Source organism: Lolium perenne, chromosome 4 (genome assembly GCF_019359855.2).
Source record: "Lolium perenne isolate Kyuss_39 chromosome 4, Kyuss_2.0, whole genome shotgun sequence".
Lineage (NCBI taxonomy): Eukaryota > Viridiplantae > Streptophyta > Magnoliopsida > Poales > Poaceae > Lolium > Lolium perenne.
Window position 1 is genome coordinate 375,670,333 of NC_067247.2, and position 27,231 is coordinate 375,697,563.

General features: G+C 45.0%; 3 long non-coding RNA genes across 5 annotated transcripts; 2 read left to right on the forward strand and 1 right to left on the reverse strand.

The window, feature by feature from the left end:
• The first annotated feature begins 5,973 nt into the window (after nt 1-5,973).
• Nucleotides 5,974-7,711, forward strand: LOC127325656 (uncharacterized). Its single transcript, XR_007867328.2, has 2 exons — nt 5,974-6,105; nt 7,340-7,711. It is a non-coding gene; the product is annotated as an uncharacterized lncRNA (long non-coding RNA).
• Nucleotides 6,097-10,957, reverse strand: LOC127325655 (uncharacterized). Of its 3 annotated transcripts, XR_011744087.1 has the most exons (6): nt 10,531-10,957; nt 9,947-10,124; nt 9,735-9,810; nt 9,147-9,476; nt 8,675-8,745; nt 6,097-6,640 (listed from the first exon to the last, which is right to left on the reverse strand). It is a non-coding gene; the product is annotated as an uncharacterized lncRNA (long non-coding RNA). The 3 variants fall into 3 exon arrangements; XR_007867326.2 differs by lacking the exon at nt 6,097-6,640 and having other exon boundaries at nt 7,984-8,745; nt 10,296-10,957; XR_007867325.2 differs by lacking the exon at nt 6,097-6,640 and having other exon boundaries at nt 7,988-8,745.
• A 4,777-nt stretch (nt 10,958-15,734) lies between these two features.
• On the forward strand, nt 15,735-16,590 carry LOC127325654 (uncharacterized). The gene is made up of 2 exons (XR_011744088.1): nt 15,735-15,929; nt 16,025-16,590. It is a non-coding gene; the product is annotated as an uncharacterized lncRNA (long non-coding RNA).
• Nucleotides 16,591-27,231: the final 10,641 nt, after the last annotated feature.

Below are 27,231 nucleotides of genomic sequence, written 5' to 3' on the forward strand. Positions count from 1 at the left end.
GAGTTGGCATCACGAGCGCGCGCACCCAGTTGGGCGGAAGCGGCTTGCATGCGCCGATCGGTGCGCAGCGGGTTCTAGGGCGATTTACACAAAAATAACCCTTTTCTGAAAGAAAAGCACATACTGACCCTCTGGCCAAACTATTTCACCCATCTAACCCTTTTGTGTGGCGCTGATACGTCTCAAACGTATCTATAATTTCTTATGTTCCATGCTACTTTTATGATGATACCCACATGTTTTATACACATTATATGTCATTATTATGCATTTTCCGGCACTAACCTATTGACGAGATGCCGAAGAGCCAGTTGCTGTTTTCTGCGGTTTTTGGTTTCAGAAATCCTACAAAGGAAATATTCTCGAAATTGGACGAAATCAACGCCCAGGGTCTTATTTTTCCACGAAGCTTCCAGAAGACCGAGGGAGATACGAAGTGGGGCGACGGGGCGCCGCCACACTAGGGCCGCGCGGCCTAAGGGGGGCCCACGCCGCCCTAGCGTGTGGGGCCCCTGTCAGCCCTCCGACTCCGCCCTTCCGCCTACTTAAAGCCTTCGTCGCGAAACCCCCAGTACCGAGAGCCACGATACGGAAAACCTTATAGAGACGCCGCCGCCGCCAATCCCATCTCGGGGGATTCAGGAGATCGTCTCCGGCACCCTGCCGGAGAGGGGAATCATCTCCCGGAGGTCTCTTCATCGCCATGATCGCCTCCGGATCGATGTGTGAGTAGTTCACCCCTGGACTATGGGTCCATAGCAGTAGCTAGATGGTTGTCTTCTCCTCATTGTGCTATCATGTTAGATCTTGTGAGCTGCCTATCATGATCAAGATCATCTATCTGTAATGCTACATGTTGTGTTTGTTGGGATCCGATGAATATTGAATACTATGTCAAGTTGATTATCAATCTATCATATATGTTGTTTATGTTCTTGCATGCTCTCCATTGCTAGTAGACGCTCTGGCCAAGTTGATACTTGTAACTCCAAGAGGGAGTATTTATGCTCGATAGTGGGTTCATGCCTCCATTGAATCTGGGACAGTGACAGAAAGTTCTAAGGTTGTGGATGTGCTGTTGCCACTAGGGATAAAACATCGATGCTTTGTCTAAGGATATTTGTGTTGATTACATTACACACCATACTTAATGCAATTGTCTGTTGTTTGCAACTTAATACTGGAAGAGGTTCGGATGATAACCTGAAGGTGGACTTTTTAGGCATAGATGCATGCTGGATAGCGGTCTATGTACTTTGCCGTAATGCCCTGATTAAATCTCATAATACTCATCATGATATATGTATGTGCATTGTTATGCCTTCTTTATTTGTCAATTGCCCAACTGTAATTTGTTCACCCAACATGCCATTTATCTTATGGGAGAGACACCACTAGTGAACTGTGGACCCCGGTCCAATTCTTTACATCTGAAATACAATCTACTGCAATTGTTCTTTACTGTTCTTCGCAAACAAACATCATCATCCACACTATACATCTAATCCTTTGTTTACAGCAAGCCGGTGAGATTGACAACCTCACTGTTACGTTGGGGCAAAGTACTTTGATTGTGTTGTGCAGGTTCCACGTTGGCGCCGGAATCCCTGGTGTTGCGCCGCACTACACTCCACCACCAACAAACTTCACGTGTTCCTTGACTCCTACTGGTTCGATAACCTTGGTTTCTTACTGAGGGAAAACTTGCTGCTGTACGCATCACACCTTCCTCTTGGGGTTCTCAACGGACGTGTGTCTCACGCGCCATCAGGCGCCCTTCCCATCGGCACCACACCTCACTGTGTGGCGCCCATGCGAGCGGCGCCACACATACATGCCGATGTGGCGTGGTCGACGCTGCGCGCGGTTGACCAGCCGACGTGGCAGGACGTGTGGCGCCGCTCCCATGGGCGCACACATTAAAAGTTTGGCACCGATGCCATCGGTGCAACACATAACAAAATAATTGCCCAAAACATACTGTAAGACAATTCTCCAGGGACTTAGCCGTTTTGACGACCCTGTTTGTGTTGCGCCGATGCCAAGGACGCCGCACTTCACAGTTTGACGCCGATGCCCTCGGCGTCACATAAACAGGCTCGCCAAAACGGCTAAGGACTAAGCGTCCGGAGCCCCTGGATGTTTTCGACATATAAATTGACATGTGTTGCGCCCATGGCATCGGCGCCACACAGTGAAGTGTAGAAGTTTGCACAAAAATGCCTCAAGCTTCGGCCCCCGGCACATGTGAGTGGCTACACAACTTGATATGTGCCAAGAGGGCCCTTTTTTTGAAAGGTCTTGCACAGACAATCCATGGGCACCTTTTATCTACACATTTTAGCGTGTACCGCTTCTTCACGTCCGATTGAACAACGGTGTAAGGGCGATGATGCTTAATCGAGAACTCCTTCAACCATACCTTCAATTCCAAGAAGGTATCAAATGTGAGCCCTTTAGAGATCATAGCCATCCTACCATCCACATCTCTCTTGGAAATTGGCCTAGCTCCAAGAAGTAAACTTTTGCCTCCATCAACCACGGCTCCATCCGCAAGACTAACATCACGGAACAATGGTATCCGAATATCCCGCCCGGTTACCTTCTTGAAGATCTCGGCTCTTTCGGCTTCCTTAGCCGTCAAGCCATCCTCATCAAGTTCCTGATCGGGTCCATCATCATCAGAGTCCGACGCATAGCATCGGGAATAAGGAATGGAGTGGTCCATATCCTCTTGCGTCAAATATGTATCCAAATCACCAACATTGTTGTCATTCATCTCGAAACCATTATCCCAATCATCATGCTCGTCATACTCCTTCTCCAATGGAGGATCTTGGGCAATAGGAGATTGGACAATGGGAGATTCGGTGGCTTCTTCTTGGATCATGGGTGGTGGTCTCCTAGCTTGAACGGGGGAGGAGCGCCGGTTAAGGTCAAGCTCGATATGAGCATCAACCGTCTTGGTTGCAAACAAATCCAAAGCCTTGTCTTCTAACTCGACCACCGTCTCCTTGTCGGACTAACGTTGCTCGGAGTTGATACGCATTGTCTTCCAACGGGTGTGCATTCCAAACCCCACATTATGTCTTTCCTCTAGCTCAACACCATCATTTGGCTCATTCCAATTCAACTCAATCCTCACTTGTGCTACCACCTCGGCAAAGCTAGGGCTAAGGTCAAACACCAAGTCAACCTCTTCCGGGTCTGGCTCTAGGTTTCCCTTCAAGAAAGCATCCTTGTCCACATGATGAACATGAACAATTCTTTCCATCCCCCTAGCATAATGTGAACAACACATACATACATGTGTTCATTAGTTACCATAATCAACACAAATCAACCTAGGGTTTCTACACATAGAACCTAGCACTACCATTTCTCCTACTTCAACAAACCCTAACATCCAACCAAATCCACATCCACCCTCAAATCAACCTAGGGTTTCACATCTAGGGTTTAACATGTAGATCCAACCAAATACATCAATTCATTGGATGAAAAAAAGGGGAACGGAGGAGATTACCTCAAGGAACGGGTTGGGAATGATCTCCACGAACAGATCTGAGGAAATCCACCAAGATTTGAGAGGGATTTGGATGGGGGAGAGAGGTGGGGTGGCTGGTCAGAGGAGGAAGAAGATTTGGGTGGGGGTGTGGCTTGGTCAGGCTGGGTGGCTCGGCCCGAAATAGTTAAGTGGATGTGTGGCGCCATGGGAGCGGCGCCACACGTCCTGCCACGTCGGCTGGTCAACCGCGCGTAGCGTCGACCACGCCATGTCGGCATGGATGTGTGGTGCCGCTCGCATGGGCGCCACATAGTGAGGTGTGGCGGCGATGGGAAGGGCGCCACACAAAAGGGTTAGATGAGTGAAATAGTTTGACCAGAGAGCCAGTCTATGCTTTTCTTTCAGAAAAGGGTTATTTTTGTGTAAATCGCCCGGGTTCGTGCCGTTCATCCCGGCTTTTCCGCCCTGTGAATAACCCTGTTCGTAATTTAAGCAGCAAAAAGATGGCAAATACTAGCCGATAGATATACGTACGACTGGGCTGAGCTGCCCGACAATCCCGAGCTTGCTGCCACTGGCATGGGCATGCGCGCGCTGGGCGCGCGAGGTCTCTCCATGTGCCGCCTCCACAAGGTGCTCATCACGCGCGCTGTCACCCCACCGACCTCCACTCCATGCTCGACACCCTCCCGCGGCGCTCGCCTCTCGGATCGAATATACTGTGTGATGTCGTCGACATCCCCAAGGTCTGCTACGTCGTCCTCACTGGTCCGCCGCGCTCGCGCGCAGAATTGCATCATGACCCGACGGACACCTGCACACCACCTCGTGTCGTGCTCCCGGTGTGGGTGTGTCAGCCGACACGGCGCCCGCCTTACCGTGTTGTGGAGCTCTCCAGCCCCCCGTGGTTCATAAACGATCGCCCATCCTCGACTTGTAGCTTGGCAACCTCCTCGATGGTGCGCAGGGGCGCGATCTGGTATTCTAGAGGCTACGCCGGCGCTGAAAATGGACAGGTTGTCAAAAATGTTGTTTCTGTGATAACAATGAGACGGTTGATCATCTGTTTCTCTCTTGTTCTTTTGCAAAACTGATTTAGAGAATGGTATTTTTTACTTATAACATTCCTCCTCCAACAAATATTACTAACATGTTTGGTAATTGGTTAAATGGGGTGAATAAGCGAGATAAAGAACATATCTGTATTGGCATTTCTGCACTTTGTTGGTCGATATGGACTAGTAGAAATGATATTGTGTTTAATAAACAGAAGGGAACCAATTTTTTGCAGGTTATTCTTCATGCGGCGCATGGGATACAGCTATGGGCATACCTTCTCCCGGAGGACCAGCAGGATATTATGGATATTGGTTGCAACCGACTATTGGCGGTCGCACGGAACTGCTATTTCCAGGCTACTGGATGGCGGCACACTAAAAGAATTGAAGTTTGAAGATGGATAGATTTTGTTTTCTTTTCATCTTTGGTTGCAGTTTTAGATGTCTCTAGGTTGTAATAAGGATATCTGTTTAAACCTTCGTCTTAATAAAAATATGGCTGTGTGCATCTATTGATGCAGAGGCCGGAGCAATGCTCCCATATCGAAAAAAAAAACGCCGGCGCTGAACGGTTTTGACATCATATGCATGTCGCCGTCTCGCCGGGGCTCAACCCGTCGACCGCGGGCGGGTCTCTTCATCTAGAACCGAAAAAGCTGGGAGAAGCAGTTCATGACCATGGCGTTATACCGGTTTGGATCGTGGAGCGGCTCGGGAAACTGAATGATGGGCTAGCGCCAGATGGAATAAAAGGAAGACGCCGTATTCCTATACTGCTAGTGTATTTCCGATTTACTCTGTATTTGGCAATAAATATCACATAGGCTCGAGTAAAATTAGCGGAAAGGACGCGTGCGCATCAATCCCAACCAGACCCCTGTTGTCTGTTGATGCGCGCGGGCGGATACGCTCAGTCCATCCACCACGTGCGACTCGATCAAGGGTCTGGCTCAGTCCATCGTGCGCGACTCTCCGTGTTGCAAAAACCCCGATCGACAGGCACGATGGTGGGATCTATCTACTTTAAAAATACTAGGAAGTTTACGGCGCGGCGCACGCCGCGCCCGTGCTGTCTACGGTTTCTTGTTCACTTGTGGTGATTTTATTGTGCATTTTCATGTTCTCTCAGGAAAAGATAAAAAGTGGATGGAGCTTCTGTCATCTTCCCCTTTCTCCTTTCTTCTTCTCAGGAGGATGAATCCTCGCAATAAGATCTGTATGAGAGAGAGACGGAGTTGTGCTTGGGTTGGCGGAAGAAGGCGGAGATCTGGAACAGTGTGCTCCCTGAGGCTACCTCTGTTTCCCTTGGATTCATCGACGGGTGAGCCATCAGCAGGAGTTGGTACTGCATTCTATACGCGGCGTCCCGGGAGCTGGAGCAGCGGAGCACACAGGGAAAGCGGAGCGCGGCGAGGATCCTTTTCTTTGGCAGAAGCTGCGCCTGGGCAGAGGCGGCGACCGTCAACTTCAGCGCAGGCTACGAATGCTGGTCCTTGCCGCTGTCCGCCGTGAAGGGATTAATGGTCGATTAATGGTCTGGTACGCTTCTGTTGCTTGATTATTAAGTTGCTGTTATTAGCTTTCCTACTGCAAGTTTATTGAGGTGTTCTTTTTGGTAGAGGAAATTTGCTGAATTTTCGCATTGTTAGCATAGTACGTAGTGTATCCTGTGACTGAATTATTTGTGCATCTATGTAGCAAAATGTTGCTTCAAATTTGGTTGGAGGAGTGTCTTCTATAACTGTATTATTACTTGTAAGCATCACCATAAGAATGCGCCATGAAAAATGTATGTATTTAGATCGACTAACTACAGAATTCCTATATTTCTTATGTAATAAAAAATAGGTGAAAACAATAAAGAATATGCAACATGAATACATATAGTTAGTACTTGCTTTCAGGCAAAAGAAACTTTGAAGAATAACTCTATGTAGACTATTCTTATATATGGGATGTAAGCATTTTGTACAACCGTAGTTTACTTTAACCTGTAGGCTGGACGCTAAATTTTTCTGTTAGTGATGAGGCCAACATTACCGTAGATTTTCTCTCCTAGGAATGCCCCTCGTATCTGCCAGTTAAGTAAAAGTTCAGAGGTTAAAATCTACTTTGGAGTTTTAGTTTCTGAGTTGTAGTAGCGGACATCGCTCTAGGATAATTAGATATCTTAAACTAAAGCAATAGAAGATAAGTTATATTCATACTATGAAATCCCAACTAATAAAAATGCACAATTCCATTAAACAGCCTTGCAAGTCGCTATTCAATTCTTTAACTTACCAAGAACCCTTACTTGGAGGAAGTTGAGGTTTCTATTATGTAGTTCCAGCAACAACTCCAGAGCGAGTAAAATTGTGGCATTAATATGATTGATTAGTTTAGTTATGCACAATTTGTTACGGTGAAGATTGTAGCAGCTTTGGCCACTACCTGAACCCCGCAGTACTGTGTTACTGTTTTAACCAGACAGTTTGTGGTAGGCAACCAGAAATATTATAACCATGCTCCATTCCTTCCCTCACAGTCCATTTTGCTCGGAGCAGATTTGCTATACTTGACAACAAATTGGTCAAACCACAAATTCGTGATGCTAATGTATTTATTCCTAGTAGTTCATATGGTAGGTTCAGGTATCCTTGAGATTTCCATATAATCACTTGGAAAATTTATATCTGATGTTGAAGGAACTAACATTGATTCTTTTTCGATTGCATTAGATATTTAAGTCCCTCCTGCCAATTCTTTATCCATGGTTCATCTCTAATTACAGATCGGAATGTGCATACCTGTGTGCTTTTAGGATGAGAACAAATTTTTTGCACGTTATCCGGCGTACCTCCTATTGGATCCAACTTTGGGCTTTCCTTCTCCCGGAGGATATGCGGAAGGATATGGTTTCTGTAGGCAACCAGATGCTAGTAGTTGCTCAGTACTTCTTTTTCTAGGCTATTGGGTAGCAGCACATTAATAGATTAACTAATGGATAGTTTCATCATGTGCCTCATTTTCTTATGGTTGATACATGTTTCGACCTTATCTGATCAGTGATGTATTAACGGAATACTTTTGTACCAGTACTTTTTAATAAATGAAAGGCTGTATGCATCGCTCGCTCGATGCAGAGGCTGAGGCTAGGCTCCCATATCTATAAAAAAAAAGTTAACATACTGCTTGATCTCTAAGACTGCAAGTAGAGTAGTGGTAGGAGCTTTAAGAAAAGAGTAAGATTTCTATTATAGCACAATATGTATGCATCGCTCGCTCGATGCAGAGGCTGAGGCTAGGCTCCCATATCTATAAAAAAAAAGTTAACATACTGCTTGATCTCTAAGACTGCAAGTAGAGTAGTGGTAGGAGCTTTAAGAAAAGAGTAAGATTTCTATTATAGCACAATTTGCCAGAGCATCAAGAAACCTCTGGTTTTGTAATATGTATACCACTCATCTCAGATAACTTTTGGTTTTGAAACGACAACATATTACATGTCATCTAAGGTCCACACATGTCATCTATTGTTCAACACTTCGGTAATACCTTATTGGGAATTCCTAAGATGCCTCATACTTTTTAGCAACAATCTTCATACTGGTTCTAGGCTTTAGATCAACTTCTCCGAGATGTTGTAAGACCAAGACCCCACCTCTTTGACTAACTCGATCCCTTCCAAAATCTATGTTTCAGGATTAACATGTCGGTCTACCTTTTTTTTCACAAATAGCCACTGTGAAACGGACTTCAGTAATAGAGCCGAAAGAGGAAAAATACTCCCATTTAGAATATAAATAAATAGTCATACATGTTGTACTAACGATCTACCCAGATAACATGGACACATGAACCAGCTACTGCATAAGTAAATAGCAGAAAAAAAGTGTGTTCTGTAATAGATCCGAAAGAGGAAAAATTCTCCCATTTACATGATACATACGATATGTTGGTATCATAATAATATTTCATCAGAGCCAGACAGAACATAAATAACACATTTAAATCTGCATTTGACCATCCATTCAAGTTACAGAATCTAGATGAACTGTAACAGAAGCTTTTTTAAAGCTTTCTTCTATGGAGGTACAACAAATCGTATTGGAGTGCCATTATGTACCTGTTCTTGAGTCTTCGTCCTTCGGAGTTCCATCGGCAGATCCCTTTCTAGATCTATTCCGTTGAAGCTTACTGAACAATAAAAAACATGACATGAGTTATAACAGCGAGGAAAAATGTGCCACTTTAAATTTTTCTTCAGCTAGCAGTCGATCCCAAAAGTAGAATTTATTAGCTTAGCAATTAGAAATGAGTTTAATTTCTGTTGGAATGGTAAGGTAGACCACCATTTGAAATATGTAAATTGGTCCTGCTGAATCTTTTACTCTTAAATTATTACAAAATTCGAAACAAAAACCCCATGTAAAAAAGGCGACACTGTAACTTATACTGACACCTCTCCAGTTCTTTGTGTGTGAATGGTGCAATACTACAATATTCTTTTAAGAGTTGTGAACCCTCTAGGCTCTAATCCATGCTTTAGAAGTTTTGTCTAAGAAGAGTAATAAGATGGGGATGGAGTGCTTGCTCACCTCACGCGACGATGTGGCCGCGGGCATCTTTAGATGCTAGTCAGTGGAGGGTGTCACCCTTGGGTGTGCAGTAGGAGAGGCCGCGAGCTGCAATTCATCTCCGAAGTGTAGGAGGAGCACCTACATTAGTAAGATGTGAGCTTTTTAATGCTTGCATACAATATGTGTGGCGCCTTGCTGGTTGCGTCTTGGGAGAGATGAAAAAACCGTGAAACAGTGAATCGGTACGACAATCAGAGCATGATTAAAGGTGCTTCTACATGAGCTTTTCGAAGGTTGCACACAATCTGGGTAACACCTTATCAGCGGGCTCTTTAGAGAGATAAAAACCTAAGAAACAACAGATCATTAGACCAGTCAGAACATAATTTGAAGTGCTGCTATAGATCAAAGAATGCATAATTTGAGAATCGCAACTTTTGCAAATGCTAGTCCACAAATGCAGTTGTAAGAGGTCACTGCATATTTTTGACAAACCACTTTCAAGTTGGTCACTGTAGCATATGCCAGGCGCCAGAACATAGGTAGACAGAATAGAAAAATAAGATGCTGACTTGACTGGTGGAGAATGGAAGACCCTAGACTCACCGAGATGCGAGCCGTACATGAAGCTGGATCGCTAGCATGGTAGTCATCTCCTACTACCTTCAGCCACCGCTGCTCACTGAATTACAGGAAACAGAAGCCATAAGCAGGAATATAATTGTAATAGGCTGCTAATGCATATATAAAATAAATCCAGAAATTTAAGGACGACATAAATTCAGGGCGCTTAAATAGCAGAAAATTGAGGCACTAACCACGAATTGGTGTCTTCCGTATAAACTGACTGGATAGAAAGCCAGTACCAACCCCTCTTCTTTGATGCATGGCATAATTAAGTAACTATTTTTAGAGAAAATATACACGCTAGCGATCTGAGTATGTAATCAATTTTATGTAGAAGTCCATCTCCGTTGATATCTGGTGAGCTGGAATCTGCAAAAACAATGAGTGAATTAATTGAAAACAGAGAGACAGGATTAAAGCGCCCCAGACGTGCTGCCCATGGCACCGCAAGCATCTTCTTGCACACTTGCTCGGATGAACAGATGGGCTGTGGGGAGAAGGGCACGGGAGGGGCGCGGAAAGGCTGTGGTGCTTGCACACCCGCTGCATGCCGTCGGGCAGGCGGAGAGGGTGCCGTGGCACATGCTGCTGGATCTCGTCGGCTGGTCCGCCGGAAAACAGCAGCAGGTTGGCCCCGCTCGGCGGGTCTCTCACCATCTTCTCGCAGGACTCCTCCCAGTTGGCACGGACTCGGACGAAAAAAGTAAGGGGAAATAGGAACAGAGAAAAAAAACAGAGAGGGAAGAAGGAGGCATAGAACAAATCAAGGTCGTACCTGACGAAACCACCTGGAGCGCCCCGTCACGACGGAAGGCCGAGGAAGCTCAGCCTTACCAGCGACGGCGTGGGAGTCGTGGTCCTCGTCTAGGTGACAAATGGGAGGCGTCGACGCGACGATGTTATCCCAGACGACGACGCTGCTGGCCGTCGAGCGGTCGGACGGCGGACCGGCACGCTCCCAGATCAGGAGCAGGCGACGGAGCTGGCAGCCGCGGAACACGAAGACGATGGGCCAGCCGGCGAGGCCGTGGGGAGCTGCAGCCACGGCACGCCATGAACCAGCCACCGAGGAGGTCGAGCGGGGGCGGGCCGCAAGGCGGCCGGGCAATGAGGGCGCCCACCTCAGAGAAGGAGGCGGGCCGCATCGGTGGGGATTTTTTATTTAATCTGAACGATGGGATTAGGGAGGAAGAAGGAGAATAGGACCATCAGTCTGGACTATTTCATAGGTCACACCGCTTTGACCGCCTCTAATTAGAACCGTCCAGGTTAGTCCGTGAGGGCAACCTGTAACTCCGTGGGACTGCCTTCGTGTTAAGATTTGATTGGATGAAATACTACCGTCAACAGTACCTAAATGCCCAAATGCCTAAGATTTCAGCAAAAGTGGTCAGCTTTTATATATAGTGACAAAGGTATCAGTTTCATAGAAGAAGAGACCAAAAGGTCAAAGTACAACACACCTCTGGTACAAATTCCAAAAAAAACCTCTGGTACAAATGTTAAGGGTGCAACACCACGCTAACCCGTGAGGGCAACCTATAACTCCGTGGGACTGCCTTCGTGTTAAGATTTGATTGGATGAAATACTACCGTCAACAGTACCTAAATGCCCAAATGCCTAAGATTTCAGCAAAAGTGGTCAGCTTTTATATATAGTATATATGTCATGGACAAAGGTATCAGTTTCATAGAAGAAGAGACCAAAAGGTCAAAGTACAACACACCTCTGGTACAAATTCCAAAAAAAACCTCTGGTACAAATGTTAAGGGTGCAACACCACGCTAACCCGTGAGGGCAACACACACTTCTAAAGCAACTACTCGCGACATCTCCACTTATCTACAGGCGCAAGGCTGCCTCTAAACAGTCTAGCCGCTCGCCATAGCTCCGCATTCTTAGTGATCTTCTGGGTCACCACGTCTTTGGAAGGAGCCACACCTTCGAAGACCACATCGTTCCGATGGTGCCAGAGACACCAGCAGATGAGCACCATCGCCGTCCATAGGTCCCGATCAGCTCCCGAGCACCCCTCCTATCCTGCAGCCAACTGACAAGAGTAGTGTCCGGTTGTGGCATCCACCCCACGGGCACGGGAAGGTAGCCCAAACTTCGCGTGCCAGGACGTAGCCCATCAGTAGGTGATCCAGGGTCTCACCCACCTGGTCGCAGAAAGGGTAGGATGCCGGGTGCGGGAGCCCATGCCGGCTGAGCCTGTAAGCTGTCCAACACCTATTTCGTGCTGCTCGCCATATGAACACTCTGCAGTTCGGTGGAGCGCGCGATTTCCAAATTTGTAGCGCACCAGCCATGTCCTCTCTGGCCCTGAACATCGCTTCATAGCAGGATCTCGCGGAGTAGGAATTGTTACTTTCCCACCTCCACCTGAAACTGTCTTCCACGCCCTCAGCAAGATTGACGTGCACTAGCCGATCCGCCACTTCGAACAACTCCCTAAGTGACATAGGCATCCCCAATGGGCCTGCCGAAGATGGTACCCGGGGTTTACTGAAGGCCCACAACCCGAAGAGCAAGAAGATTCGGAAGCCCAAGATGCTATTAAGGAAAGCTAGAGTTGTAATAGGAAACATTACTTGTAATCTTGCGGGACGGGTCAGAAACCCTCCCGGACTCTGTAAACTTGTGTATTACGAAACCCTCGACTCCACCTCCTATATAAGGGGGAGTCGAGGGACAAAGAAAGGATCGAATTTACTGTCAACACAACCCTAGCTTCATATTCGTCGAGTACTTTTCGGCTGAAACCTTCGAGATCTACTTGCCATCTACATCCAACGAAACCCTAGTCTACAATCCGTAAGCATTGATAAGTTAATACCTTGTCACTAAGCGCAGGCGCCCCTTGATCCGGGGATAAATCATCAAGCCATCCTCCTGCCAGCCCCTCACGGACACGGCATTGCTTGACCGCGCGCTTTGGCACTGCGGCAAACAGGTTTGGTGCAATGCCACTGATTCGCCCATCGGGCAGCCAGCGGTCCGACCAAAAGAGAGTGGACACTCTGTCTCCTAGCACCGAGTATGTTGCTCCTTCGAAAAGATACCTTGCTAGCTAATGAACTTGAATGTTCAGCTCCTTCCACGGCTTGATTCATCAACCCGCTGAAGCCATAGACATCTGGTCCTCAAAGCCACATTCATCATCCTCAAGTTTGGAATACCGAGTCCACCCCATTCCTTAGAGGTGCAAACTTTGTCCCAGGCCACTAGACAGTGGCCACCCTTCACATCTCTTCGGCCTTTCCAGAGGAAGCCCCGAATAATCTGCTCAATCGCAAGAATGGTCTTGATCGAGATATCAAGGGACATCATGGCGAAGATAGGCATCGCAGATAGCATCGACCGGACGAGCTCCAGTCGGCCCCCTTTGTCAAGAAGCGACGCCTTCCATCCTGGTAGTTTGTTTGCTACATTGTCCACGAGGTATTGGAGCTGAGCCGCGGATGGCTTCCTCAAAGACAGTGGCTGTCCAAGATACTGGAGAGGGAAAGATTCCACTGGGCACCACAACTCTTGTGACACTAAGACCTCGTGGGTGTCCGTGCATCGGATAAGGTTCACCGAGCACTTGGCGATGTTGATACGGACTCCCAAGGCTGTCCCAAAATCTTCAATCACCGCCGTGAAAGCCCGAAAGTCCATCACTGAGGGCCGCAAGAAAGTCACGACATCATCAGCATATATGGATGTGCGGTGACGCAGACCTAAAGGCGTCAGTGGACTCAGCAGCCCTTCATCTGCGGCCTTCTTGATCATCAAGTGCAAAACCTCCATGAGCAGAATGAAGAGCTGTGGAGAGAGTGGGTCTCCCTGTCGTAATCCACGTCTATTGGAAATTCGCGAGTCCAAGGTGCCGTTATGCAAAACACGTGCCGAGGCCGTGGAGAGAAGACCATAGAAGCACATGATAAGCCTCTCTCCAAAGCCCAGCTTCCAGAGAACGTCAACGGTGGAGAACGTCAACGGTGGATCCATCTACTCGTTACTAGCTTTTCCAGGTGAACTTGCATGCGACCTAGCAGTACTAGAAGCTTGAGCTCCTTGAACTCGCAACAATTGATCGATGGCGTGGCGGAACAGCGCGCGACATGGATGAGCTGAGCCGCCTGTTGAGGTTGGCATTATTCTCTCCATCTTGTCGCGAGCCTCGTAATAATACACTAGTACTACTAGTTTAGGTTAAAATCCCCAATGGCAAGCCACGGAGTCCGTGATCTGAACGAGCGCACGCATCATCAGACGGATCCCAACACTTGGATGTTACGGTTTAATAGAAGGATTTTTTTTAAATCAATAGAAGGAAATGCTGACAAGCAAACGCAGTGCATATTCCCTCAAAAAAAAAACGCAGTGCATATTCATTTTGTTCGTTATATAGCACTGGTAGCCTAACACATACAAATACAGAGTTTGCACATCCATAGAGTTTGGCATTATAACACGTAAAGCTCGATTTTTTTTTCGAGAGTACGCGAACGCGTACCTTAATTTTATAGAAGGCAGAAATATTTACAAGAAATGATGTCGAACGAACACATATGGCACCAAACAAACCAAAAAGAAGGAAAAAGGGTACTCCCTCGCTACCAAGGTATGCTCTCCTGCTCGTACCCCTCTCTGAGCTCTCCACAGATGGCAAAGCATTTTGCACTCCGCCACAATGTGTGCCGCAATGAAAGCTGGGGCACGACTCCCCGCCGAGCTCCTGAACGCCTCTGCGTTCTTGTTTTTCCATAACGCATAGCCGGCCATGCAGATGAAGCCGTCGATCCACTTCCTGTCCTTGGCTCTGCATTTCTCTCTCTGTCCTCCGCCATCCTTCGATCGTGTCAGAGGTCGAGAGAGGCCACAAGCTTACTCCGCCAAAATAATTCCAACTCGATCCATGGCGTATAACGGTATGAGCAATTTAAGAACACTTAACGCATGCAGGCCGGGGAGGACAAGATAGTATATACTAAGGAGGATCGATGATCAGGACCCGATGGAATGCGAGCATGCCGCCGGTGAGATCGAAGCCTCGAGAACAGCTGGTCGTACCTCAGACACGGCGCGCCAGCTCCATGTCCGAGCGGCGTACGACTGCATCCCCGTCGTCAGGCGTGCGGCAGCAGCAGACATAAGAGATCACTGACACCAAGGCGACGATGATCAGGGCTGCGAGAATTATTGCGCCGATGGCCGATGCGTGCAGGCGGCGTCGTGGTTCAGCGAGCGGCGGCTTCGGGATGTCTATTCCGACCAGATCCTCGTCCGCTGCGGAGAGCCAAATGTAAAATCTGTAAGTTTGGGGGGAGGGGACAAAAGGTTTAAAAATCTCATTTAAGCCTATCCCCCAAAAAATTCTTCAAAGAATGGTTTAAAACGGGGGCGCCCCCCCCTAGCAAACAGAATCTTGCGTAGAGGAGAAGTGAGGAAATAGAGATCCAGATTGTGCACTTAGGGGCTGTTTGGTTTAGGGATTGATTTACGGGATGAGGATATCCCCAACCACCTGGTTAGGCCGTTAGGGGTAGCCAATTTTTCTGTTTGGCTGTGTAGAATTAGAGGTGGTTAGTGGTAGCTATTGCTCAACGAGCATAGGAATTAATTTGTTTACTGGGATATATGCATCATCTTACTCCGTGTATTGGAACATGCATACGTAGCTATTGCTCCTATCGACACTACTGAAGATGCATCCGAAATTCGAAAATTGAACGATTAAAATAATTACTCCTGGACCCTTCACCAGTAAATCAAACAACGAAACACATGGATGAGGCAAGGTTGGCTTTGCCAAGCTGGGCTAGCTAAGCCCAGCTAGCTCAGATATAGGTCTCACGAGCAGTGCAACCAAATGCACCCTAATTGTTACTCAAATAGGCTAAAATATCATAACTGAATTTTTCTGCAGATTAGATAAGCAATTTATATCTTTTGCCAACCTTGTAGTGACCTGTTTTAAATTTATATTCAACCCAGCGAGTTAGAGCTTGTGGAAATAATGCAAAGAAATATAATTGACGAGTATGGAAAAGGCTATGTGCACTTCAACTTCACTGTGAAAAGTTTGGATGGCACGGTTCATTTGTTCTTCGCTGACGTACATCCTGACTGTAGAGAAGTTGAAGATGTTTATCACTGCACTGCTCTGAACACGATTGATTCTGGTAACTGGCAACTCGTTGTGTGTGCATATTAAATTTCTTTACATTGATTAGTTAAGCATCTGAGTATCTGACTACCATACTTTTGATCCTTTTAGGTCATTGTATTGGGTGCAAGGATCGAGCATCAGATCTTCACCATCCTAATGATGGTGGCTACTTGGGTGGGCACAAAGACGTAGGATTTCCATTTATGGAGTATGATGATAGTGATTCAGCTGGTGAAGATGAATGGCGGACAATGATTGGGTTGAGTGAAGGTGATAAGTAATAATGTAGGATTTCCCTTTGTGGAGTATGATGATAGTGATTCAGCTGGTGAAGATGAATGGGCGACAGTGACTGGGTAGAGTGAAGATGATGAGTATAATGTATTCTGCTAGCGTGGAAAAAAAATATTTATAAGACATGGATCTTCAGGTCTATTCTGTTTTCTTATTTTCTTGTGGTGGAATCTACTCTTTTTTTTTCTGGATGCGGAGGAATCTACTTTGTGCAAAGGGCCCTGGAGCGTCATTAGCTAGAGTTGTAATTTTAGAGTTGACAATAGTTTTTGAGCCAGTATTATGAGTTGTGCACGTGTATTTTATTCATCATTTCCTAATGTAAGATGCTTGTGCGTAAGAGGGTTATCATATCCATTGGAAATCCACTAACTAGAACAGTCAGCAGCTATTCAAGAACCAGTTACTGAATAATCTTTCTGAACTTCTCCGAACGGAAAAGTGAACTTCCAAACCCCTATGCAACTTCCAAACCGGGAGCATGAGGCCGACTACCTCCGCTGCACCACGCTGAGAGAGCTCCACCTCCACCGCGGAGAGCCGCCCCTCCCCTTCCTGCCTCGAGTTCCCTGCACCGCCTCTCATGTTCCTACCTCGTGGTCACCACACCAGCAAGAGGCAGATGTAGCAGGCGCTAGTACTAAACTGAAGTACTGCATGTGCTGAACTGAACATTTTCTTGTTCACAATTCGTTGAATTGAATCTCAAAAAAAAAAAAAACAGTTTGTTGGTTTGGTTCGGCTAGCTTGTTGTGCTAGTCCAAGCCATCAGCATGCACGTTCATGTTGGGATCCTGCGCGGACACATATACTAACGTTGACCAACGGGGGAATGATCCCTTCCTAGGCTATACGTTGTTAGATAGGATGAGACTCTCCAGCGATTTCTCGCTACGTATGATATGATAACCCGGTTAGTTCGCCCTCCAGCGATTCCTCGCTTCGGATGGGATTCGAACACATATACTAAGGAGTTCTGTTCCTCTAGGCAGTCCACTTTTGTTTATCTCCGTGTTGTGTGTATGTTGATAGTTCACCTTTTATAGTTGAGAAACAACAGTTAACTTCTGTGTCGACAAAGGTTACTTTTTGTTTTACCATGAAACCATAGGAAAAAGCCCCTACGGTGTATTTTTCTTTATCAAATATTTACAAAGGAGCGAACACAGTGACGAATTACATCAAGGAGGGTACAAATGAATAAGAAACCAAAAGGGAGAATACATTACGAAGAAAAATTTGGAGCCAAGCTAGAAGAGGCTATGACAAAGAAGGCTTCACTTTATACTGGTGAAGATAAAGGTCACTCTGGCTAACCTTCCAACGTGCTAGAGATGGCACATGGTTTCTAAAAATATGATCATTTCTTTCCCTCCATATGTTAGAAGCAGCACGCACAATGATCTCTATGGGAGGCCTCGCAGCAGCTGTTTGGCTTGGATCCATCGCTCAGAAATATTCAGGAGGCAGTCCCATTGCACCTCGATCATGTGATCGCTAGTCTCCAACTCCACGTTCCAGTTTTTTCTCAACATTAGGTCCTTTGTGTTCAATCGGTCCATGAATAGAAGCCAAGCAAAAAACCTTAAGCTTAGGCAGGAATTTAGATTTCCAGATTGATTGCAGATCTTGATCAACAGGAATAGCTCCAAATATAAACTTGTAAAATTTTGCTGAGGTGTAATTTGAGTTCCCCCACGCAAAGACTCTGGTATCTGTATCCGGCTACTGAATGTTGAGCACTACTTGAGCTCTTGTCTAAAAGTTTGCATTTCTAAAAGTTCTTCAAAGGAAAGTGTCGAGAGTGGGAGAACAAATCAAGAGAATATATCTGTCGACATTGCGATATCTGCGACAGTATCATCTAAGTTCAGACCAAACGAGTACAGTCTCGGGAATTGGTTACAGAGAAGTTCATTACCATGCCAGAAATCCTTCCAGAACAGGACTGTCTCACCACTTCCAATATTGCAAGAACTGATACTCCTGTAGGTATCTACTAAACTGAACACGCGCGGCACCAAAAAGAGCCACGGCGAGATTGAGCATGAGGAGCAGAGCCAGGCGCATACATAGACCAAATGAGTTTCACCCACAGGATATCTTCTTTGCTGTAAAACTTGTGCAGCTGTTTGAGTAGCAAGGCCTTATTTTGTATTTCAAAATTGACAATACCAAGGCCACCATGTCGCTTAGGTATGCAAACTAGGGACCAGGCGGCAAGAGAGTTAACCGAGGACGACTACTCCTCTTTGGCCCAAAGACAGTGACACCGAGAACGGTCAGCGATGTTGATTATTGTCTTATGAATCTTCAGAGATGACAAATAGTGGTTTCGCAAAGAGGACAATACAGAATTCACCAGTTGAAGCCTTCCACCATTGTCAAGAAAGCCTGCAGAAGCGTTGAGCCGCTCAATTTGATCAACAACGGGTGTTAAGTGACTTAAGTCTTGGACTGATGGCCTGGTTGTGCCTAAAGGAAGGCCAACATACGTGAAGGGCAAGGTGCCAGTCACACAACCAAAGGTATTGGCCACGTGAAGAAGGCGTTGCTCATCAAGATTTATTAGAATCATACAAGATTTGGAGTAATTCACCCGGACCCCCGTGGTGACAGACAAAACAATTAGCAGATTTTTTTAGAGCAAGAAGTTGTGTTGGACTAGGAGCATATCGTCCACATACTGAACTATTGAAAAGTCTGTTTTAGACTTTCAAGAATCAAGAAATAAAGATTTAATTTATCCATTTGCAAGAGCAAAATACGTTATATCCTAGTCTGCAAAAAAAAAAGACAAACATATTCACGAGATAAGTGCAGCGTTTTAAAACTTGAATAAAAAAAGGCCCAACTTTAATGGACCCCAACGTTAACATGGAAATATTAAACGAAATGTAACAAAAAAAGGCAAGTATACTATAATATCACGGGCAAAAAATTATCAAAATATCACACGTTTCTTCTATAGGAGGACTCACATCGGGGACCTATCAGCCAACAACGTCTCTGCACGTTAGAAGGTAAAATCAAATGGAAGAGATTAAAAAAAGACAAGTATCCCGCAATATCACGGGTAAAAAAATCAAGATATCTCAAATTTCTTGTACAAAGAGACTAACGTCACAAACTCATCAGCCAGCAGCGTCCCTCAACATTTAGAAGGTAAAATCAACGGAATGAATTGAGAAAAGGCAAGTAGCTCGTAGTATCATTGGTAAAAAATAATCAAGACTTCTCAAGTTTTTTACCCATCAGCCAACAGCATCCATCAACCTTATAACAAGATAAAATTAAATGGAAGAGATGAAAAAGGCAAGTATCCCGCAATATCACAGGTAAAAAATATTTAAAAGATATCGTGTTTATTATACAAAGAGGCTGACATATGGTACCCATCATCCAGCAGCATCCCACAACGTTAACAAGGTGGTATGGGATTGTAAGAAAAAAAATTCAAGTAGCCGACAATAACAGGTAAAAAATAATCCAAGAAAGGAAAAGTTTAATGTTTAGAGAGGCTGATATCAGGACACATCTGCTAGCAGCGGCCTCAACGTTACAAAGGCTGTAGAGGATCGAAATAAAATTTTATGTATGCATAAATCATGGTTAAAAACTAAATCTAAGAAAAACGCTTATTGTTCGGAGAGGGCTGACATCAGGGACATCTCTGCCAGCAGCGTGCTCAACGTTAACAAGATGACATGGGATCCAAATAAAAATTTGACTAGAAAAGTCAGGTAGCCAGAAATAAGGGTGCAAAATTAAATCCAAGAAAAAAAATGTTTATTTTTTAGAGAGGATGGCGACCCATCTTACGGTTTTCAATGTTACAAATGGGGCAATGGATCGAAATAAAAATCAACAAGACAGAAATCACGAGTAAAAAAACTGAAAAAGGGAAAGTTTATTATGCAGAGAGACTGACATGGAGGACTCATCTATCATCGGCATAAATGGCTCGATCAGAAGGCGTCAACCAGATCGAAACAGAGAGCGCAATAGAAAAAATAGCACCACAGACGCTGCCATTTGGGCCCCACAATGCACGGGGTGTCGATTTGCATTGAATTGGCCGGCGCACCCGAGAATTACTTATCCACCACGTACCGGGCGACTATGCGGAATGTTTTCCCAAATTCGTGGTGCCAGATGGCCTAAAAGCGAGGAGCCAAAGGTTTTGCAGTGTACCATGGAAAGAGAAAAATCGTTGTGGATGTTGCATCAACGACCACGGTCGGACTCCCAATTTATCGTGTTAGCACTGAACTTACCCGTGCATTTTGGGCTAAGTTATGCACTAGTTGAGCATCGACACCAGATCACCAAGGAGGATAACACATCCGGATTGACAAGAGGATTGTCACTACTACATGGCCACACCGGTGTGCTCGAAGTGCAAAAGGACGATGAGCTTGATGTAGGGAGGATGGCGGCAACGACCGTACATCTACGACCTTGAAGCAACGTAGGGGAGCGAGGCGAGCTCCGAGAAGGCGGTTCCGATGAGAAGTTGTGCCTACGTCCCACCTTACCCCTAAATTGGAGCTCGATCTATGACCTGCTATTCGAGTGAAACTACCTTGAATAAACATCTTCTTACGTGATTTTATTCTTGTACAATGGTGACTGATCGACATTGTTGATAATAGAAGAAAAAGTAAAAAAAAATCAATCAGGTCCTCAGGTTGTTGCTCGCGTGTGGATCGACAGCTAGAGCCTGGTGCCAGTTAGAGAAGCACGCAGAGCTCAGCCGCCGATGGCATGCTGATGCCGGCATTCGGGATGAGCTTGATTATGACCTGCATGGAAGGGATATTGGCGAACGAGTCGGCGGAGGAGCTACAGGTGGACGAGGACGGCGGAGGAGCTATGGGTGGACGATGACGCCGGTCTTCCAGTACACATGCGCCTCCATGAAACTACAAGCGGAGGAGGATGAGGATGAGGTGCACAGAAGGAAAGAAAAGGGATTAGTTTTTAAATAGATTATGAAAAATCATATGATAGGGTAAATTTAGATTTTATCTATGAAATTCTACACCTTAGAGGCTTTGGTGCTAAGATAATCTCTATGATTAAGCAGATTACCCAGGGGCTCTGTTGGAGTAAAAGTAAATGATGCTGAGGGAGATTTCTTCCTGACTGGCAAAGGACTGAGGCAGGGTGACCCTTTTGCACCTCTGCTTTTTAATTTTGTAGTGGATGTTTTCTCTAGAATGGTAACCAAAGGAGCTTCCTGTGGCATGACAACAGGGTTGTGCCCACATCTAGTTCCTGGAGGTGTGATTATCTTGCAATATGCAAATGATACTCTCCTCTTCTTAGAAAATAATGAGAGAAATGCTATCAACCTTAAGTGGACTCTTACTTGCTTTGAACAAGTTTTAGAGATGAAAATAAACTATCATAAAAGTGAATTGATGGCTATAAACATGGAAACTCCAGAGATTGTCCCTTTACTGGATATTTTCCGATGTGTAGCTGAAAATTTCCCTGTTAAATATATAAGGCTTCCTTTACATTTTAACAAACTTAAGAGAGAGGACTTGTAGCCTCTGGTAGATAATCTTCTGAGTAGAATGGCAGGGTGGAGGGGAATACTTTTGTCCACAGAGGCAAAAAGAATTCTCATCCAAATTGTCTAGTATTCCTATTTGTATGTTGTCCTTTTTAAGATGGGCTTTCTGTTGGAGATATGCCCAAGAGGCAATAATAAAATGGTTATTATAATATATCTTTGTGTTTATGATAATGTTTACATACCATGCTATAATTGTATTAACCGAAACATTGATACATGTGTGTTATGTGAACAACAAGGAGTCCCTAGTAAGCCTCTTGTATAACTAGCTTGTTGATTAATAGATGATCATAGTTTCATGATCATGAACATTGGATGTTATCAATAACAAGGTTATGTCATTATGTGAATGATGTAATGGACACACCCAATTAAGCATAGCATAAGATCACGTCATTAAGTTATTTGCTATAAGCTTTTCGATACATAGTTACCTAGTCCTTTCGACCATGAGATCATGTAAATCACTTATACTGGAAAGGTACTTTGATTACATCAAATGCCACTGCGTAAATGGGTGGTTATAAAGGTGGGATTAAGTATCCGGAAAGTATGAGTTGAGGCATATGGATCAACAGTGGGATTTGTCCATCCTGATGACGGATAGATATACTCTGGGCCCTCTCGGTGGAATGTCGTCTAATGTCTTGCAAGCATATGAATAAGTTCATAAGAGACCACATACCACAGTACGAGAAAAGAGTACTTGTCAGGAGACGAGGTTGAACAAGGTATAAGAGTGATACCGATGATCAAACCTCGGACAAGTAAAATATCGCGTGACAAAGGGAATTGGTATCGTATGTGAATGGTTCATTCGATCACTAAGTCATCGTTGAATATGTGGGAGCCATTATGGATCTCCAGATCCCGCTATTGGTTATTGGTCGGAGAGAAGTCTCAACCATGTCTACATAGTTCGCGAACCGTAGGGTGACACACTTAAGGTTTGATGTCGTTTAAGTAGATATGGAAATATGGAATGGAGTTCGAAGTTTTGTTCGGAGTCTCGGATGGGATCCAGGACATCACGAGGAGGTCCGGAATGGTCCGGAGAATAAGATTCATATATAGTAAGTCATTTTCTAGTTTTGAAAATGATCCGGTAATTTTCCTGGAAGGTTCTAGAAGGTTCTAGAAGAGTCCGGAAGAAATCAGCATGGAAGAGGGACTCCACCCACCTTGGCCGGCCAGCCTAAGGGAGGAGGAGTCCCAAGTGGACTCCTCCCCATGGTGGCCGGCCACCCCACCAAAGGAAAGGGGGGAGTCCCACTCCCCCTAGGTTTGGTCATATGGAAGGTTTTATGTTGGGGTCTTATTCGGAGACTTTTGACCTAATCCTTGGGGCTTCCACCTATATAAAGAGGGGAGGGGAGGGGCTGGCCGGCCACACCAAGACCACCATGGCCGCAACCCCTCAAGGCTTCCCTAGCCGGCGCCCCCTCTCCCAAACCCTAGCGGTTCCCTCCTACCTCTCTCTCCAACATAGCTTAGGCGAAGCTCTGTCCGAGATCTCCACCACCACCGCCACCACGCCGTCGTGCTGCCGGGATTCCGAGGAGGATCTACTACTTCTGCTGCCCGCTGGAACGGGGAGAAGGACGTCGTCATCAACACCGAACGTGTGACCGAGTACGGAGGTGCTGCCCGATTGTGGCACCGTCAAGATCTTCTACGCGCTTTTGAAAGCGGCAAGTGATCGTCTACCGCAGCAACGAGAGCCTCCTCTTGTAGGCTTTGGAAATCTTCAAGGGTTAGTCTCATTCATCCCCTCGTTGCTCCCATCTTCTAGATTGCATCTTGGCTTGGATTGCGTTCTCGCGGTAGGAAATTTTTTGTTTTTCTATGCAACGAATCCCAACAGTGGTATCAGAGCCGTGTCTATGCATAGATGGTTGCACGAGTAGAACACAATTGTTTTGTGGGCGTTGATGCTTATGTTGTCTTTAGTTCGAGTACTTTGCATCTTTGTGGCATGGTGGGATGAAGCGGCTCGGGCTAACTTTACATGACCGCGTTCATGAGACTTGCTCCACGTTCGACATGCAACTTCTATTGCATAAGTGGCTTTGCGGGTGTCTGTCTCTCCCACCATAGTGAAGATTCAATTTACTCTTTCTATTGACAACATTAGTATCACCGTTGTGGTTCATGTTCGTAGGTAGATTAGATCTTACTCGAAAACCCTAAACCACGTAAAATATGCAAGCCAAATTAGAGGCGTCTAACTTGTTTTTGTAGGGTTTGGTGATGTGATATGGCCATGATGAGATGATCATTATTGTATTGTGGCAACCGGCAGGAGCCTTATGGTTGTCTTTATATTTCATGTTGAGTATTATTTCAAAGTAGTTGTAATAGTTGCTACATGCGGTGAACAACCATGAAGACGGCGCCATGGACCTTGATGCTACGCCGACGATGATGGAGATCATGCCCGTTGATGATGGAGATCATGTCCGTGCTTTGGAGATGAAGATCAAAGGCGCAAAGACTAAAGGGCCATATCATATCACATATGAATTGCATGTGATGTTAATCCTTTATGCATCTTATTTTGCTTAGAACGCGACGGTAGCATTATAAGATGATCCCTCACATTAATATCAAGATAATGAAGTGTTCTCCCCTCGTATGCACCGTTGATATAGTTCGTCGTTTCAAAGCATCTCGTGATGATCGGATGTGATAGACTCAACGTTCACATACAACGGGTGTAAGCCATGTTGCACACGCGGAATACTTGGGTTTGCTTGACGAGCCTAGCATGTACAGACATGGCCTCGGGACAACGGAAACCGAAAGGTTGAACACGAGTCATATGGATGATATGATCAACATGTTGATGTTCACCATTGAAGCTACATCATCTCACGTGATGATCGGTTTTGGTGTAGTGGATCTGGATCGTGTACCACTTAACAACTATGAGGGATGTTGTATTAAGTGGGAGTTCATTAGTAATTAGATTAAAACATGAACTAATTATCATAAACATAGTCTGAGTAGTATTTTGAATTAATTTGTAGTATTGGCATCCGTTTTCTACCAAGCGCTAGTCTTGTAATTGAGATAGAAATACTGTTAAAATCTGACAAGAAACTTTACGGACTGGTACCGTATTGTTAAAGAATCAAGAAATGATTAAGTCCTATTGCAAACTTTTAGTAAACCTCACATTGTTGATTCAAAGAGCTATGATTTCAATTAGTACCTAAAGTTATCCTGTCTCCATGAAACTTGAAGTTCAAATCTGTTTGAAAAAGTAAGGAGCTGAAAATTTAGTTTTCAGAAATAATCAAGGTATGAGATATATATGATATCTAAGACCTTATTGCAAGATGATAAAATATAATTTGGTGAGACTACATAAACTCATAAGTTTTATGGGAATGTACGAAGGTTGAAGACGCAAGGTGTCCCAATCCTCCAACTATTGGGGCACTAACAATATTCGCATATCCATGAAGTGATCGTCCTTAGTATGCACCGTTGCTAAGACTCGTCGTTTCGAAGCATCACGTGATGATCGGGTGTTATAGATTCTACGTGTGCATACAACGGGTGCAAGCCAGATTTGCACATGCGAATACTGAGGTTAAACTTTACGAGCCTAGCATGTACATACATGGTCTCGGAAAAGTCGTCATGATATGATATGATAAAATTATGAGTGAAATTGTTCATCATATTAAAAGGTTACTAATAGTGAAATCCGGAACACTTGTCATATGATGATCAACTTCAAAGTAAGAACCTCAAGGTTATTGGTATTTGACCAACAAATCTAGAAGTTATTGATGTTGAAGTGTTTTTCTGAATAATGAGGAAAGCTAAAAGAGAAACTACAAAAGATTATTGGCACAAAGAAAGAAAAGTCTAGAAAGTCTAGCTCAGGTGTATATAAATGATATACATGTTATGGATGTATTCCTCGTTTGGTCACACAATGAAATTCTTGGGTATTAGTACCATATTGTTTGGTATGAAGTGTCATACAAAACAACGCAATACAAGAATACAATGGCCTAAGTGACTGACAAGGAATATGATAGGAATGCACGTCTGGAACAAAAATAAAGTGTTATTATGTTCGTCGTTGGCATTCTATCCAGCCCTTAGAATTTATAATAAAGAACTTAATAATTGTTATTATGCTCTGGTCAAATAAAAACAATGAGTTGTTCAAATTATGACATTACTCCATGTACGATGGATAAGTTATTATAAATCTTAATGATGAAACACACATACATAACACTGACGCTAAAATGCCATAAGGAAAATGATTTGAATTCCACTTATTTGTGGAACCGCTGACATAGGCATCCCAAATGGGCCTGCCGAAGATAGTACCCGGGGTTTACTGAAGGCCCACTACCCGAAGAATAAGAAGATTCGGGAGCCCAAGATATATTAAGGAAAGCTAGAGTTGTAATAGGAAGTGTTATTTGTAATCTGGCGGGATGAGTTAGAAACCGTCCCGGACTCTGTAACTTGTACAAGATTTAATCCCTCGGCTCCACCTCCTATATAAAGGGGGAGTCGAGGGACGAAAAGATAATCGAATCATTGTTACAAACCTTAGTTCTCATAATCGTCGAGTACTTTTCGGCTGAAACCTTCGAGATCTACTTACCCTCTACTTCCAACTAAACCCTAGCCTATAATCCATAGGCATTGACAAGTCGATACCTTGTCAATTGGCGCCGTCTGTGGGAACTAGAGGCGTAAGGATCTGATCTCGATGGCACGTTCAAGATCTTCGACATCATCAACCGCAAGCAACATAATGGATCGAGGTAAACAGATCGCTGCTGGTCTTGTCGATTTTGTTCCTCACCCACCCTCCCGTTTGGATGCATATGCGTACCTGGCGGAGCCTATGGAGATGACGTTCGGAAGGTTTCGTTTTCGCGTCGAGAAAGAAGGATCGTATCGTGTCGAAATTCCGATCTCGTCGGGATCGTCGGTGGTCGATTCTGATTTTTCAAGCTATACATTGTCAACCGAGTCAGGAGAAGAAGAAACTCCATCGACACGCTACGTCGGCACCAGGACAAGAGAGAAACTCGGCAAGATCTTCAACGATATGTCGTTCGAGTCATCTGCGGACTCATATATAAGCGATGGCTCAAGTGATGTCGATAGTTATGACTTCATCGACAAATCTATCACAGTGGGCAAGGTCTTCATCAATCTCAACAATGATGTCACCAAACCCAACATAGATCTGAGTACAAACCATCATCAGATTTATGCCATTGAAGATCAAGAGGAAACATCTGAGGCTTTCGACGATTTGGGAAATCCATACGTCGATCCCTCCAATCTGCGACAAGGCCTGGGCAACAAATACGTCGGACCAGAGCCACGAGACAGAGTTCAACTTTCAAAAACAGCATGGGACAGAGCCGCGAGAGCTATGAACGGT